We start from the raw sequence: 19,339 nt of genomic DNA on the forward strand, positions 1-19,339 counted from the left end.
CCTTATCACTAAGATTTTCTCCTACTCTTTAAAGAGTTTTAGAGTTTTAGATTCATATTTAAACTTACTACTCCTTGGAGTTAATTTTTTTGTGTGGTGTGAAATAAGGGTCAATATTCCTTTTTAAAATAAATCTCTCCCATTGTTCTGGCACCATTTGATTTAAAATACTTTATTTCTCTACCAAATTATCTTGACATTTGTTGTTGAAAATCAGTTGTCCATGTATGTGTGCCATTATTCCTAGGCTTGATATTCTGTTTCCCTGACATATGTATCTATCCTCTGGACAATATTGCCATCAAGCAAGAGGCACCTGTTGATTATTATCAGGAGCAGAAATCTGATCACTTCTGCCCACTGCATCTTAGTATCAGGCTCACCAAGGAAAACACAACCAGTCAAGCACTGAAAGACACAGAGCAAAATCAGCTTCATTACTGAGTGTTAGTCCCAATGGCCAGCAGGTCCCTCCTGGCAGCCCTTAATGGACAGTTGGCCTGCACACAGCCCCCTTGTGCTACAGCAACAGGACCCTATCTTTTCTCTGCACAAAATGGATGTAACGGTGTGTTTAGCCAGGTACCATATGATACACACACTTAAATAAAAAAGGATTACACAATGAGTCTGAAAGAGGGAAAGATATCTCCACACAGGGTGATAAGTGCAGCACAGAATTTGAGGATTCTGTGTCTCTTAGTAAGAATTCCTAGCCCAAGGTCCCTTCTTTTCTTTTTTAATTTTTAAAAAATTGTATATATTTAAGTTGTACAAGATAATGTTTTGCTATATATATTGATATGGTTTGGATGTATCTCCACCCAAATCTCACCTTGAATTGTAACTTCCACAATTCCCACATGTCATGGGAGGAACCTGGTGGAAGGTAATTGAATCATGGGGGCGGGACTGTCTTGTGCTATTCTTGTGATAGTGAATAAGTCAAATGAGACTGATGGTTTTAAAAATGAGTTTCCCTGCACAAGCTCTCTCTCTCTTTGCCTGCTGCCATCCACATAAGATGTGACTTACTCCTCCTTGCCTTCCACCATGATTGTGAGTCCTCTCTCTCTAGCCATGTGGAACTGTAAGTCCAATAAACCTCTTTCTTTGTAAATTGACCAGTCTCAGGTATGTCTTTATCAGCATCATAAAAATGGACTAATATAGCAAATTGGTGCCAGTAGAGTGGGGCACTACTGAAAAGATACCCAAAAATGTGGAAGTGACTTTGAAACAGAGTAACAGGCAGAAGTTGGAACAGTTTGGAGAGCTCAGAAGAAGAGAGAAAAATGTGAAAAAAGTTGGAACTTCCTAGAGACTTGTTGAATGGCTTTGACCAAAATGCTGATAATGATATGGATGATGAAATCCAGGCTGAGGTGGTCTCAGATGGAGATGAGGAACTTGTCTGGAACTGAAGCAAAGATGACTCTTGTTAGGTTTTAGCAAAGAGACTGATGGCATTTTGCCCCTGCCCTGGAGACTTGTGGAACTTTGAGCTTGAGGGAGATGACTTAGAGTATCTGGCAGAAGAAATTTATAAGCAGTAAAATATTCAAGAGGTGACTTGGGTGCTGTTAAAAGCATTCAGTTTTATAAGGGAAGCAAAGCATTAAAGTTCAGACGTTTGCAGCCTGGCAATATGATAGAAAAGAAAATCCCATTTTCTGAGAATTTCAAGCCAGCTGAAGAAATTTGAATAAGTAATGAAGGGCCAAATGTTAATCCCCAAGACAATGGGGAAAATGTCTCCAGAGCATGTCAGAGGTCTTCACAGCAGCCTCTCATATCACAGGTCCAGAGGCCTAGGAGGAAAAAATGGTTTCGTGGGCCAGGCCCAGGATCCCTGTGCTGTGTGCTGCCTAGGGACTTGGTGCTGTGCATCTCAGCCACTCCAGCTGTGACTAAAAGGGGCCAAAATATAGTTCTGGCCATGGCTTCAGAGGATGCAAGCCCCAAGCCTTGGCAACTTCCATGTGGTTTTGAGCCTGCAGGTGCACAGAAATAAAGAATTGAGGTTTGGGAACCTCTACCTAGATTTCAGAAGATGTATGCAAATGCCTGGATGCCCAGGCAGAAGTTTGCTACAGGGGTGGGGTTCCCATGGAGAAACTCTGCTAAGGCAGTGTGGAAGGGAAATGTGTGATCAGAGCCCCCACACAGAGACCCTAATGGGGCACTGCCTAGTGGAGCTCTGAGAAGACAGGCACTGTCCTCCAGACCCCAGAATGGTAGATCCACCTACAGCTTGCACCATGTGCCTGGAAAAGCTGCAGACACTTAATGACAGCCCATGAAAGCAGCTGGAGGGAGGCTATACCCTGGAAAGCCACAAGGGGAAGAGCTGCTCTAGACCATGGGAACCCACCTCTTGCATCAGGATGACCTGGATGTGAGACATCGAGTCAAAGGAGATCATTTTGGAACTTTAAGGTTTAATGATTACCCTATTGGATTTTGGAGTTTCATGGGGCCTGTAGCCCCTTTGTTTTGGCCAATTACTCCCATTTGGAATGGGTGTATTTACACAATGTTTGTACCCCCATTGTATCTATGAAGTAACTAACTTGCTTTTGATTTTACAGGCTCATAGGTGGAAGGGACTTATCTTGCCTCAGATGAGACTTTGGACTGCGGACTTTTGACTTAATGCTGAAATGAGTTAAGACTTTTAGTGACTGTTGGAAAGGCATGATCGTGTTTTGAAATGTGAGGACATGAGATTTGGGAGGGGCCAGGGGTAGAAATAATATGGTATGGATGTGTCCTCACCCAAATCTCATCTTGATTTGTAACTCCCACAATTCCCACATGTCATGGGAGAAACCCACTGGGAGGTAATTGGATCATGGGGGCCGGTCTGTCCTGTGCTATTCTCATGATAGTAAATAAGCCAAATGAGATCTGATGGTTTTTAAAATGGGAGTTTCTCTGCATAACCTCTCTCTCTCTCTCTCTCTCTGCCAGCTGCCATCCATGTAAGATGTGACTTGCTCCTCCTTGCCTTCTGCCATGATTGTGAGACCTCCCTAGCCATGTGGAACTATAAGACCAATAAACTTCTTTCTTTTGTAATTTGCCCAGTCTCAGGTATGTCTTCATCAGCAGTGTAAAAATGGATGAATACATATATATATATAGTGAAATGATTACTACAAGTAAGTAAATGAGCATATCTCTCACCTTTAATAGCTTCCTCTTTTTTGTGGGGGTAAGAGGTAAGAACACATAAAATCTAATCTCTTGGAAAATTCTTCAATATGCAATACAATATTCTAAACTATAACCCTCCTGCTGAAAAGTATTTTCTGCAACATTTTTCACGTGTGGCTTATCTCACTTAGCATAATGTCCTCCAGGTTCCTCCATGTGGTCACAAATGGGAGTATCTCAGTATCTCGTTTTAAAGGCTAAATAATATCCCATTGCATACATATGCAATAGAATATATATATATAAAATATATATATGTAACTTTTTTATTCATTAATGCAATGATAGACACTTAGGTTGTTTTTATATCTTAGTTCTTGTAAATAATGCTGTGGAGAACATGAGTACACAGATATCTCTACATGGTCATTATTTTATTTTCTTTGGGTGTTTATCCAGCAAAGAGATTGCAGGGCCATACATACGGTAGTTCTATTTTTAGTTTTTTTGAAGAATCCCCATATTATTTTCCATAATGGCTGTACCAATTTACATTCTCAGGAACAGTGTAAAAAAATTCCCTTTTTCCCACATCTTTGTCAACACTTATGTCTTGTCTTTCTTATAATAGTTATCCTAACAAGTGTGATATAATATCTTGTTGTGGATATTCAATAAATTTTAGATATCACACCAAGAACTCAGGTGACAAAAGCAAAAATGAATAAGAGACTACACAAAACTGAAAACTTCTACAAAAATGAACATGAGACTATATCAAACTGAAAATTTCTGCACAGCAAAGAAAACAATTAACAGAATGGAAAGGCAGCCTAAAGATTTGGAGGAAAACATTGCAAACCATATATTATAAAAAGTTAATATTCAAAATATATAAGGAACTTTCACACAACTCAATAGCAAAGAAACAAATGACCTGATTAAAAAATGGGCAAATGACATGAATAGGCATTTTCCTGAAGAAGACATACAAATGGCAAGTAGGTATGTGAAAATATACCCAACATTGCTAATTGCAAATCGAAACCAAGGTCCATTCTTATGCAGCCAAATAGGGGTGCATAAGACTATCTTTCCCCACAGCAACATCTTAATTGCTGTAGTTTGACAATAACTCTTTAAATCAGGAAGTATCAGACCTCCAAATTTGTTCTTGTTAAAAATAATTTTTGTTATTCCAGATTATTTGAATTGTAATATAAATTTTAGAATCAACTTATTAATTTCATTTTTTTCTGTATCCTATTGCAATTGCATGACATTTATACATCAATTCAGAGAGAATTGATATCTTAACAATATTGAGTTTTCTAGTCCAAAAACACAACATATTGCTCTACTTAGTTAAGGTTTCTATAATGTCTTTCAGCAATATTTTGCGATATTTAGTTTAAAGGATTTACATTGATTTTGTTAAATTTATGTATTTATTGTTGTTATTGTAAGTTGAATTATATTCTCATTTTCCAATTGTTTACTGCAGTATATAAAATGCAGTTTACTTTTATATATTAACATGTATCCTGCAACCTTGATACATTTATTTAATAATTGTAATAATTGTTTTATGAGTTTCTAAGGACCTTCTAAATAAACAATTACATCATCTGCAAATAGATACAGCTTAACTTCTTACATTTCTAAGTATATGCCTTTTTTTAAAAAATGGCTTGTTGCAATAGCTAGAACAACCCCACCCCAATACAACACTGAAACAAAGTGGTAATAGCTCACCTTGTTCCTGGTCTTAAAAGGAAAGTGTTCAATAATTAACCATTAAGCATAATGTTAACTGCAGAATTTTTTACAGATGCTTTTTAAAAACAACATTGAGGTTATTCCTGCTTTACTCTATTTTATTGAGAGATATTTTATTTTAAACATGAATGAGAGTTGAATTTTGTCTGGTGTTTATTCTTCATCTATTGAAGTAATCATAAATTTTTTCTCCTTATTTTTTATTAGCATTGATTTTTCAATATTAAACAAATCTTTCATTCTATAGATAAACCTGACTTAGTGATGACATACTGTCCTCTTTATGAATTGCTGGATACAATTCTAAAATATTTTATTAAAAATTTCTGTGTACATGTTCGTGAGGGTTACTTGTCTGTAGGTTTTTTTTCCCTTTAACATCTATTGTATCTATTTCTGCTTTGGTATCACACGAATACTGGCCTCATAAAATTACTTGGTATCTGTTCTCTCTTCTGCAACTTTTTGCAAAAATTTATGAGAAAGTTCTATTATTTCTTCCTTAAATGTTCAGTAGACTAGAATTTATGAGTGAAGGCATCTGGTCTACAGTTTTCTTAGTAGGTAACTTTTTCATTAAAAATTTAATTTCTGAGGGGGAGGCAGAGCAAGATGGCTGAAGAGGAGCCTCTAGCAACTGACCCCAACCTTCCCCTCCAGGAACTGAACAAAGTCACACAAGAAAGCACCTTCATAAGAACCAAAAATCAGATGAACAATCACAGTGCCTGGTTTTAATATCGTATCAAGAAAAGAGGCACTAAACAGGGTAAGAAAGGCAGCCTTGAATTGCCTATACCACCCTACCCCCATACCCTGGGGGTGGCAACATCGCATGGAGAGAGAATCTGTATGCTCGGGGTTGGAGGCACAGCAAAATGATTATGGGATTTTGCATTGGAACTCAGTGTGGCTCTGTCACAGTGGAAAGCAATATGGGGCAAAATTTGGCAGGTGCCCATTAAGGGAGCATTTAGACTAGCCTTAGCCAGAGGGAAATCATACATTCCAGCAGTCAGAACCTACTTCCAGCAGGCCTTTTGACCATGGACTAAAGGGCTCTGGGGTTCTAAATAAACTTGAGCAGTAGTCAAGGTCACAAGGACTGCAATTCCTGGGCAAGTCCTGATGCTGTGCTGGGCTTGGAGCCAATGGACTTGGGGCACATGCAACCCAGTGAGACACCAGCTGGGATGGTCACCCTCCCCGACTCCAGGCAGTGCAGCTCACAGCTCCAAGAGGAGAGGAAAGAGTAAAGATAGCCCTGTCTTGCAACTTGGATACCAGCTCAGTCACAGTAAACTAAAGCACCAAGCAGAATCCTAAAGCCCCTATTCAAGGGCATAGCTCCTGGACATTTCCAGACTAGGCCAGAAGAGAACCCATTGCCATAAAGTGAAGGACCTGGTCCTAGAATAATATACCACTTTTTGACTGAAGAGCCCTTGAGCCTTGAATAAACATGAGCAGTAGCCAGGCAACAGTTACTATGGGCCTTGGGCAACACCCAATATTGTGCTGACTCAGTGTGACCCAACATATTCCCAGCTGTGGTGGCCATGGGGAGAAATTCCTTCTGCTTGAGGAAAGTAAAGGTAAAGGTAAAGAGAACTTTTGTCTTGCAACCTGGGTACCAGCTCAGTCCCAGTAAAATAAAGCACCAATCAGAGTCCTAAAGCCCCTAATCCTAGGCCCTAACTCCTAAACAGCATTTCTAGACCTATTCTGGGCCAGAAGGGTACCTGCCACACTGAAGAGAAAGAACCCCCCTGGCAGGATTCATCAACTGCTGACCAAACAGCCTTCAATAAATACCAGCAGTAGTGAGAAAATCATTGCCACAGGCCTTGGGCAAGACCCACTACAGGGCTAGCTTTAGGTATGACTTAGCACAGTCCCAGCAGTGATAGACACAGGAATGCTTGTGTCGAACCTCACCAACTTCAGGCAGCTTAGCATGGAAAGGAACAGATCTTTACTTTGGGTGAAAGTAAGGGGGAAAAAAAAGAGTCTTTGCTTCGTAAGCCAGAGAATTCTCCCAGAACTTACCCAAGACCGCCAAGGTGACACCTCTACAAGTCTGAAAGAGTCAAAGCATTACTGGGCTTGAGATGCCCCCTAATGCAGATACAGCTGCAGTGACCAAATATTTAGACCACAACACTGAATTCCCTTTGAATACTTGCAAAGCCATCTGAAGAAGGACAGGCACAAACAAACCCAGACTGTGAAGATTGGATAAATACCTAACTCTTCAATGCCCAGATATCAATGAACACCCACAAGCATGAAGACTATCTAGGAAAACATAACCTCACCAAATGAACTAAATAAGGCACCAGTGACCAATTCCAGAGTGACAGAGCTATGTTACCTTTCAGACACAGAATTCAACATAGCTGTTTTGAGGAAACTCAATGAAATTCAAGATAATACAGAGAAAGAATTCAGAATTATATCGATAAATTCAACAAAGAATTGAAATAATTAAAGAGAATTAAGCAGAAATGTTAGAGCTGAAAATTTTAATTGCCAAACTGAAGAATGTGTCAAAGTCTGTCAAAAATCAGTAATGACCAAGCAGAAGCAAGGATTAGTGCACTTGAAGATAGGCTATTTGAAAACACACAGTCAAAGGAGTCAAAAGAAAAAAGAATAAAAAATAATGAAGCATGCCAATAAGATCTAGAATATAGCTTCCAAGGGGCAAATGTAAGAGTTATTGGCCTTAAAGAGGAGGTGGGGAGAGTGATTGGGTAGAAAGGTTTCTTAAGGAGATAACAGAATTTTTCCAACCTAGAGAAATATATTAATATTCAAGCACAAGCAGGTTATAGAACACCAAGCAAATTTAACCCAAATAAGACTACCTCAAGACAATCATGAAATTCCCAAAGATCAAGGATAAAGAAAGTGTCCTAAAAACAGCAAGACTAAAGAAATAAATAACATGTAAAGGAGCTCCAATACATCTGGCAGCAGATTTCTCGGTGGAAACCTTACAGGCCAGGAGAGAGTAGTATAATATATTTAAAGGGATGAAAGAAAAAAATTATCCTAGACCATTATATGCAGCAAAAATATCCTTCAAATATAAAGGATAAATAAAGGCTTTCTCAGACAAATAAAAGTTGAGGCATTTCATCAACATCAGACCCCTTTTTGGGGGGTTTCTTGGACAGCCCCCAAGAAATGCTAAGGGGAATTCTTTAATCTGAAAGTGACCTTAACAAGCAATAAGAAATCATCTGAAGGTACAAAACCAGTCGGTAACAGTAAATAAACACACAAATGCAGAATGTTATAACACTGTATTTGTAGTGGGTAAATGCTCGTATCTTGAGTAGGAATATTAAAAGATGAACCTATCAAAAATAATACCTACAAAAACCTTTTAAGACTTGACTGTATAAGAAGATATAAATAGAAAAGCAAAATTTTAAAAAGCAGGGACTATGAAGTTGAGTGTAGCTTTTATGTTTTCTTTTTGTTTCTTAGTTTGTTTTGCAATCAGAGTTAACTTGTCATCATTTTAAAATAATGGGTTATAAGATTTTATTTGCAAGCCTCATGGTAACCTCAAATCCAAAAACCTCAAGAGATATACAAAAAATATAAAGCAAGAAATTAAATCATAACACCAGAGAAAAACACTTTCACAAAAAGGAAGACAAGAAGGAAAGGAAAAAAAAAGGAAGGAAGAAAAGACTAAAAATGAACCAAAAAACAAATAACAAAATAACAATATGGTATAAAGTCCTTACTTAATAATAACATTGAATGTAAATGGTCTAAACTCTCCAATTAAAAGATAGTAGCAGAATGGATTAAAAAAAAAAAAGACCCAATGATCAGTTCCCTATAAGAAAGACAGTTCATCTATAAAGACACATATAGACTATAAATAATGGTATGGAAAGAGATATTCCATAAAAATGAAAACCATAAAATATCAGCAATGGTAAGACTTAGATAAGATAGACTTCAAGACAAAAGGTACGAAAAGAGACAAAGATTGTTATTATATAATGATAAAGGAAATCAATTCAGCAAAAGAGTATATAAATTGTAAATATATATGCACCCAACATTGGAACATCCAGATATGTAAAGCAAATATTATCAGAGCTAAAGAGACAGACTTCAGTACACTAACAGTTGGAAAATTTAACACCCCATTTTCAGCATTTGACAGATCATCCAGACAGAAAATCAACCAAGATTAATTGAACCTAATCTGCACTGTACACTAAATGGACCTAACAGAAGTTTACATAACATTTTATCCAACAGCTGCAGAATCTAAATTCTTCTCCTAAGTACATGGATCATTCTCAAGTATAGACCATATGTTAGGTCACAAAACGAGTCTTAAAACATTCAAAAAAGAAATCATATCAAGTAATTTCTCTGACCACAATGGAATAAAACTAGAAATTAATAACAACAGAAACTTTGGAAATGATACAAACACATGGAAATTAAATAATATATTCCTGAATGACCAGTGAGTCAATGAAGAAATTAAGAAGAAAATTTAAAAACTTCTACCAGCCCAGTATTACCTTGGTACTGAAACCAAAAAAGACATATTAAAAAAAGACTATAAGACAGTATCTCTGATGAAGAATGCTGTAAAAATCCTCAACAAAATACCAGCAAACTGAATTCAATAACGTATTAAAAAGATCATTCATCATGACCAGGTGGCATTCATCCCAGTGATGCAAGGATAGTTCAACATATGCAAATTGATCAATGTAATACATCGTATCACAGAATGAAGAACAAAAGCCATATGATAATTTAAAACTGAGGCTGAATAAATATTTGATGAAATTCATCATCCCTTCATGATATAAACCCTAAAAAACTGGGTATAGAAGGGAACATATTTCAACACAATAAAAGCCATATATGACAGACCCACAGCTAATATAATACTAAATGAGCAAACACTGAAAGCCTTTGTTCTAAGATATGGAACAAGACAAGGATGCCCCATTTTTACCAGTGTTATTTAACACATTACCTGACTTCCCTAACTAGAGCAATCAGAAAACAGAATGAAATAAAAGGCATGAAAATTGGAAAGAGAAAGAAGTCAAATTATTCTTGTTTGCAGATAATGCGAACTTATATTTGGAAAAACTTAAAGATTCTACAAAAAACTATTAAAACATAAATAAATTCAGTAAAGTCTCAGGTTACCAAATCAATAGCATTTCTATTAATACATGCCACCAGTGAACAATCTGAAAAGATATCAATACAGTAATCTAGTTTACAATAGCTACAAATAAAATTAAACACCTAGGAATAAACTTAAAGAAGTGAGAGATTACTACAAGGAAAATTATAAAATATTGATGTAAGAAATTGAAGTGGACATGAAAAATGAAAAGATAGTGCATGTTCATAGACTGAAAGAATCAAATATAGTTAAAATGTGCATCCTACTCAAAGCAATCTACAGATTCAATACAGTCTCTATCAAATACCAATGATATTCTTTACAGAAATAGCAAAAGCAATTCTAAAATTTATGTGGAACCACAAAAGACCCAGAACAGCCAAAGCTATCCTGAGCAAAAAGTATGAAATGAGGAATCACATTACCAGACTTCAAATTATACTATAGAGGTATAGTAACAAAAACACCATGGTACCAGCATAAAAACAGACACATAGACCAATGGAATATATAGAACCCAGAAATAAATCTATACATCTATAGAGAACTTGCTTTTGATAAAGTTGCCAAAAACATACATTGGGGAGAGGACATTCTCTTCAATAAATAGTGCTGGAAAAACTGAATATCCTTACACAGAAGAGTGAAACTAGACCCCTATCTCTTGCAATATACAAAAATAAAATCAAAATGGATTAAATACTTAAATCTAAGACCTCAAACTATGAAACTACTAAAAGAAAACAGTGGGGAGATTTTCGGGGCATTGGTCTGGGCAACAACTTCTTGAGTAATACCCAAAAGCACAGGCAACCAAAGTAGAAATGGATCACATCAATTTAAAAAGTTTCTGCACCACACAGGAAAAAATCAACAACATGAAGAGATAACCCATAGAATAAGAAAAAATATTTGCAAACTACCTATCTAACAAGGGATTAATAACCAGAATATATGAAGAGCTCAAACAAGTCAAGAGGGAGAAAATATCTGAATAAACATTTCTGAAAAGAAGACTTATAAATGGCAAACAGGTATATGGAAAGGTGCTCAATATCCTTGATCATCAGAAAAATACAAAACAAACTATAATGAGACATCATATTACCCCAATTTAAATGGCTTATATGCTAAAGACAGGAGATAATGAATGCTGGCAAGAATGTGGAGAAAAGAGAATGCTTATATACTGTTGGCAGAAGTTAAATGGGTATAACCACCATGGAGAACAGTTTGGAGGTTCCTCAAAAATCTAGAAATAGAGCTACCATATGATCCAGCAATCTCACTGCTGGATATATGCTCAAAAGAAAGGAAATCAGCATATTAAAGAGATACCTACACTCCATTGTTTATTACAGCATTATTTACAATAGCCAAGATTTGGAAGTAACCTGTGTTCATCAACAGAAAGTGGATAAAGAAAATGCAGTGTATATACACAATGAAGCACCATTCAGCCATAAAAAAGAATGATATCTTGTCATTTGCAACAACATGGATGGAACTGGAGGACATTATGTTAAGTGAAATAAGCCAAGCACAAAAAGTCAAACTTTGCATGTTCTCACTCATTAGTAGGGGCTAAAAATTAAAATAATTGGCTGGGCTCACACCTGTAATCCCAGCACTCTGGGAGGCCAATGTGGGCGGATCACGAGGTCAGGAGTTCAAGACCAGCCTGACTAACATGGTGAAACCCCGTCTCTACTAAAAATACAGACACTAACCGGCTGTGGTGTCACGCGCCTGTAATCCCAGCTACTCAGGAGGCTGAGACAGGAGAATCGCTTGAACCCGGGAGGGGGAGGTTGCAGTGAGCAGAAATATTCATAAAATCATTGGAATAGAAAGTTTTTTCCTTATGTTATCGTCTAAGATTTTAATGGTTTTAGGTCCTACAATTAAGTCTAAGCAATTCTGAGTTAATATTGATGTACAGTATAAGATAAGGATCCAATTTTTTTTTGCATGTTGATATCCTGCTTTCTCAATACAATTGATTGAAAAGAGTCATTTCCTCATCTATATTGTTGGCACTTTTGTTAAATATTAGTTGACTGTATATGATGAATTTATTTCTAGGCTCTTCATTCTGTCCCATTTGTATATGTGTCTGTTTTTATGTCAAAAACACTGTTTTGATTACTATAGCTTTGTAATATACTTTGACAGCAGGTAATATAACTTCAGCTATGTTTTTCTTTCTCAAGAATGCTATACTTTTTCATGGTCTTTTGTAGTTCCATATGATTTTAGGATTTTTTTTTTCTATTTCTGTGGAAAATGTCATTGGAATTTTGATAGGGATTTCTTGAATCTGTAGATCATTCAGGTATTATGAACATTTTAATAATATTGGTTCTTCCAAATCATGAACACATGTCATCTTTCCATTTATTTTATTTTTGTCTTCAATTTCTTTTATTACTATTTTATAAATTTCAATGTAGAAACTTGTCCTCTCTCTAGTAGAATTTATTTCTAGGTATTTTATTATTTTAGGCTATTGTAAATTGAATTGTTTTCTTAATTCCTTTTTCAGATAGTTTATTGTTAGTACAGTCATGCATCACTTAACAATGGGGATAGTTTCAGAGAAATGCATTGATAGGCAATATTGTCATGTGAACATCATACAGTGTACTTACACAAACCTAGATAGTATAGCCTACTACACACCTAGGCTATATGGTATAGCCTATCACTCTTAGGCTACAAACATGTACAACATATTACTGTACCAAATACTGCAGGCAACCGTAACACAATGGCAAGTATTTATATGTCTAAATATTTCTAAATGTAGAAAAGGCACTGTAAAAATATAATATAAAAATTAAAAATAGTATAGGGCACTTAAAGTGGATGAAAGTTGCTCTGGGTGAATCAGTGAGTGAGTAGTAAGTGGATGTGAAGGCCTATGACATTACTGTATACTAGGTAGACTTTATAAACAATGTATAGTACCCTTAGGCTGCACAAATTATAAAAATGTATTCCATAATAAATTGTCCTTAGCTTACTGTAACATTTTTAATTCACAAAATTTTAAATTTTACCTTTTGACTCTTTTTAAATAGCACTTAGCTTAAAACACAAATACTTTATACAGCTGTAAAAAATATCTTCTTTCTTTATATCCTTAGTCTTTAAGCTTTTTCTAAGATTTTTTTACCTTTTTCACTTTTTGTTAAAAACTAAGACACAAACACACAAGTTAGCCTAGGCCTACTCAAGGCAAGATAATCAATATGACTGTCTTGTACCTTTACGTCTTGTCTTACTGGGCTGTCTTCAAGGGCAATAACCCACATGGACTATCATCTGGCAATGTCTCCTTTTGAAACACCTACTGAAGCATCTGCCTGAGGCTCTTCTTGAGGAGGTGTCACTCTTTGCAGGTGTCACTTCTCCATGGTGATTTTCTTGGTTTGTTTTTTCTTTCATCATAGATTTGCTTGTAAGCTGATAATGTACCATGAACATTCTTCTCTATGAATAAAAACCATTTGGTGTTGAGGTCCATGTTTTGAAACTTCTAATAGGACTTGTTGAGGTCTGCAAAAGCTTCTACTGAACACTTCACTATAAATTTTCTTGGGGTTCTTATTCTCCTCAATGTCAACCCAGATTAAAGTTGTTTGAAATTTCAACCACAGCCTTGTTGATTTTTGCAATGTCTTTGAAGTTATGCAAATCTCTTAGGTACCTTTCTTCAGATGCCATTCATACTCCTTGATGATATTACCCAAACCCAAAAAAGGTTTTTAGTGCAGCTATAGATATGCTCTTTCCAGAATTGCATCATGTTTTCATGGTGTCTTCTTCAGTTTCAGCAATAGCCTGGGCAAAGCTCATTCTCAGGTAGTAGGCCTTAAAAGTTGACATAACTCTTTGATCTATTGGTTGGATCAAGTTCGCTGGAAGTTATTCTCCAAACAGTACTTCTCCATTTTGCTTGCATAGCAATTCAGGAAGGCATCTTGCAAAAGAAGCTGGGGCATCCCACAGCTCCTTATTGTTCCTGCAGTACACTAGCAGAATGTATATATTTATATGCTTTGAAGGCTCTGGGGTTCTCACTACGTCAGATTACAAAGGATTTGAACTTGTAGCTTGCAACTTTGCCCACAAGCAAGACTTTTACCCTGTCATTAAAAGCTGTGAAACCTGGCATTGACTGGGCCTCCTTATACATGAAAGTCTTTCCAGGCATGTGTATCCAGAATAAAGAGGTTTCATCCATGTTAATGATTTGCTCTGGTAAGTAACTTATCTCCACAATGAGCTTATCTGGAGTTTACAAAATTTCTTTAGCTGCCTTCACATCAGCATTCACAGACTCATCTCTCACTTTCACATTAGGTAATGAATGATTCTTGACATGGTTAAACCACACAGAACTAGGAGTAAATTAAACATTACTGAGAGGTTCAGCCTTTTCTTTCAACATTGCAAGCAAACTTTTTGTTTTGGCCATGATTATCAAAGTGCTGAGAAGGGCATGTTTCTGAGTCTGATCTGCAATCCAAGTCATCAGAAGTTTTTCCATATTTAACACTAGCTTTTCTCAAATTTTTGTTAGTCTTGTTGCCATCAATGAAGCAGATCCTTTAACAACTTTAGCCACATTCTCCTTGTTATTCAAGATCATAGCTATGGTGGAATGGGACATGATTTCCTGGTAAGCCATAACCAGCATTTATTTTCTACCTGTTACCTTTAATCACTTAATTAAGTTTCAGGTCAATTATTCAATATGGCCTCTTATTGGTAACATTAACAAAGGATTTTGTACACTGAGGTGCCATAATGAACAAAACAATGTAAGATTAAATCAAGCATAAGAAAAATAATAAAATCAAGAGTTATGGTAAACACAAGATGTATGAGGTAGCTGCTGATGTGACATGGCATACTGTTTTATGGTAAACTTTTTTTTAATAAGTAAAAGGGGTACACTCTAAGTGACAAAACGCATAGTATAGTAAATACATAAACCAATGACATAGTCATTTATTTTTATCAAGTAGCATGTACTATACATAATTGTATGTGTTAGACTTTCAACTTTTAATTTAGATATGGCGGTACATGTGCAGGTTTGTTGTGTGGGTACATTGCATGATGCTAAGGTTTGGGGTATGAATGATCCTGTCATCCAGGTACTGAGCACAGTACCCACTTATCAATTTTTTCTCTCATGCATGTTTTTGTTGTTGTATCTTAGAAGTAATTGCCAGATACAAGGTCATCTGGATTTCCTCTTATGTTATTGACTAGGCATAATAAAGTTTTGAATTTTACATTTAGTTATATAATCACATTTTCATTAAAGGCATATAGTCTGTGCCTGGATTCATAGTTTTGCATGTGGATGTCCAGTTGTTCTAGCAACATTTGTTTAAAAAAAAAACTATCTTTTTCTGTTGAATTGCCTTTGATCTTTTGACAAAGATTAGTGGACTACATTTGTGTGGATCTATTTCTGGGCTCCCTATTCTGTCCCATTAATATATTTGTCTATTCTTTTACCAATACTACACTGTCTGGATTTCTGTCACTTTATGATAAGTCTTCAAGTTGGATAGTGTCAGTCCTCTAACTTTGTTCTTCATTTTCAATGTTGTATTGGCTATCCAAGGTCTTTTGCCTCTCCATATAAATTTTAGAATCTGTTTGCTGATATTCCCAAAATAACTGGCTGAGATTTTGATTGGGATTGTATAGAGTATACATTTAACATTGGTAAGAACTGACACCTTGACAATATTGAGAAGATATTGTGTGTGGAATATCTCTCCATTTATTTAGATCTTTTGATTTCTCTCATCAGAGTTTTAGTTTTCCTTATACAAATCTTGTAGATATTTTGTTAGATTTTTACTTAAGTATTTTATTATCTTTTATTTTTAGTGCTGTGTGTTTCTTTTTTCTTTTGGTCTAGTAAGCTGTGATTCTGTGCATCTACTTGTCTCTCCTATTTGGGGATAGCAATTTGTCCTATGCCCTCAATTCTCTGATGGGTATAAGAAGAGCTGTTAATTTTCAGTTTGTTCAGGTTTTTCTGGTTGTGGGCATGGAAGTGACAACTGATAACAAGCCAGACAGAAACCAGAAGTCTATTTTATTACTTTACAAAAAAAAAAAAAACCAGCTTTTGGCATTATTAATTTTTCCTGTTGTTTGTTTCTTATTTTATTGACTTCGGTTTTTATCTTTATCATATACCTTCTATTTTTTATATCATTGATTTTGGAACTCTGTTCTAATGTAAACATTTATAGTAAATTAAACTAAAATAAATTTCTCTCTAAACATTGCTTTATCTACATCCCTTAAATTTCAGTAGATTGTAATTTATTGTCATTTAGTTTTAAATATTTCTCAATTATTTTTGTGATTCCTTCTTCAAACTATAGATTTAGAATTGCATTGTTTATTTTTCAGCTATTTGGCAATTTCAAGGTATGTCACTGTTATTGACTTCTAATTTAATTTGGTTATGGTCTGAAAACATACATAATCTATATTAGTTTGACCTTTTAAAATACATTCAGATTTATTTTACAACCCAGTATACAGTCTTCTTTGGTGAATTTACTATGTGATCTTGAAAATAATATGTATTCTGAAGTGGGGCTAAGAGTTCAATAAATATAAATTAGATCGAGATGACTAATAAAAAAATACTGTCAGCCCAAAATTCTATATTCAACAAGAATATCATCCAAAAATGAAGATGAAATAAAGACATTTTCAGTTAAATGAAACAGGAATTATTGCCACCAGAACTGCACTACAAGAAATGCTAATAAAATTCAACAAGCTGAAGGGAAATAACACCAAGAGAAAACTTGGACTTATAGGGATTAATAAAGAACATTAAAAATTAAAAATGTATAAGTAAATATAATGATGTGTTTTACTCTTTATTTAAAATACACATAACTATTTAAAACAAAATCATAATGCTGTCTTGTAGGGTTTACAGTTTATATAAATAATGCCTATAACAGCATCATTCAATTTCTTAGCTGCAGTAACTATGGAAAAGAAACCAACAACTGAATTTGGTTGGTTGGATGCAAAATGCAAAATGTCCAATAGTTGTTTAAAGCTAACACATGAATTTTCATCAGACTCTAGAAAAAAAAAAGTTGTATTAATAAAATAATTTCCATTTTGAACATTAACCCAACTTGAAAATTTTATGTAACTATGGAGTTGGGTAGCAGCTTTAAGATGGCCTAGTATTTCAGATAATTTTAAGGCCCAACCACTGCAAGCAGCTTATCTCAAGTCACAGATAAAACCAGGACCTGGGTTTCCAGACTCCTCATTAAATTCTCTGTTTGTGTCCCATTGGTTTCCTTCACTCTTACTTGCCAACATGTCATGGTCCATCTTTCTCTCTTTTTACATTTCTTTTAAATTTTTTATACTTTTATCACTATATAATAGTTGTACATATTTTGGGGGTTCATCTGATACTTTGATATAGGTATACAATGTGTGATGATCAAATCAGTGTAATTGCAATATACATCACCTCAAACATCTATCTTTTTAATGTTGGTAATATTACAATTCTTCTCTTCCAAGTATTTTGAAATATAGAATAAATTATTGTTAACTATAATTTTTCCTACTGTGCTATCAAATACTAGAACCTATTCCTTCTATCTAACTGCATTTTTGTACCCATTAATCAACTTCTCTTCATTCCCCCTTCCCTTTCCAGCATCTGACAACCACCATTCTACTCTCTACCTCCATGACGTCCACTTTTTAACTCTCACATATGAGTGAGAATATGTGATATTTGTCTTTCTGTGCCTGGCTTATTTAACTTAAAATAATGACCTTCGATCCCATTCATGTTGCTGCAAATGACAGGATTTTATTCTTTTTATGGCCGAATTTATTCTTTTTATGGCCGTATTCTATTGTGTATATACACCACATTTTCTTTATACAGTCACCTGTTGTTGGACATTTAGGTTGATTCCAAATCTTGGCTATTGTGAATAGTGCTGCAATAAACATGGGAGTGTAGAAACCTCTTTGACATACTGATTTCATTCCCTTTGTGTATATACCCAGTAGTGGGATTGCTGGATCATATGGTGGTTCTATTTTTAGTTTTTTGAGGAACCTCCATATTGTTTTCCATAAAGGCTGTACTACTTTACATTCCCACCAACAGTGTACAAGCACTCCTCTTTCTTCGCATCCTAATCAGCATTTGTTATTTTCTGCCTTTTTGATAATAGCCATTTTATCTGGAGTGAGACGACATCTCAGTGTGGTTTAGATTTGCATTTATCTGAAGATTAATGATGTTGAGCATTTTTTTCATACAGTTGTTGTCCATTGTATGTCTTCAAGAAATATCTATTCAGATCTTTTGCGTATCTTAAAATCAGATTGTTTGTTTGACTATTGAGTTGAGTTTCTTATACTTACTGGATATTAGTTCCTTGTCAGATGAATATTTTTCACATATTTTCTCCCATTCTGTAGATTGTCTCTTCACTTTGTTGATTGTTTTCTTTGCTGTGCAGGCAATTTTTATCTTGTTGTAATCCCATTTGCCAATTTTTGCCTTGGTTGTCTCTGCTTTTGTGGTCTTGCCCCAAAAAATCTTTACCCAGACCAATGTCCTGTAGTTTCCCCAGTGCTTTCTTCTGGTAGTCTTACAGTTTCAGGGTCTACCTTTAAGTCTAACCATTTCTAGTTTATTTTCAAGTTGATTTTGAAAGATCTTTATAGTTTTTATAAACACTTTCTTACTTGGAGTTTCTAGCAGGCAGGAATTACTTCTGTTCCTTCTATCTCCTTCAAATGCCTACATATAATAGAGCTCTACAATAACAGAGGCTTAAAAATTCTCATGAAGTGATTGAACCCTTGTAAACTAAAATCCTTTGAAATAGTCTTCTGAAAGTTAAGAGAGACTTTAATGGTCATCTACACAACAGGTAGAGGCACCTGTACTCCTTAAAGAAAAAGCAGAAGAAGTGAACTCTGAGGTGACTCGGTCATTGCCTCTTCCTAAGCCATCCCTTACCAGATTTGCTGATACGTACACAGCCTCTTATCCTCTCTAGAGTCAGCATGTGTTCTAGTTAAAAATATTTTCCTTTCAGCTCCTCTAAAATTTGGACTCTGTTTATGGCTAATAAATTAAACATGTTTCTC

The sequence above is a fragment of the Pan troglodytes genome, chromosome 15 (genome assembly GCF_028858775.2).
Source record: "Pan troglodytes isolate AG18354 chromosome 15, NHGRI_mPanTro3-v2.0_pri, whole genome shotgun sequence".
Lineage (NCBI taxonomy): Eukaryota > Metazoa > Chordata > Mammalia > Primates > Hominidae > Pan > Pan troglodytes.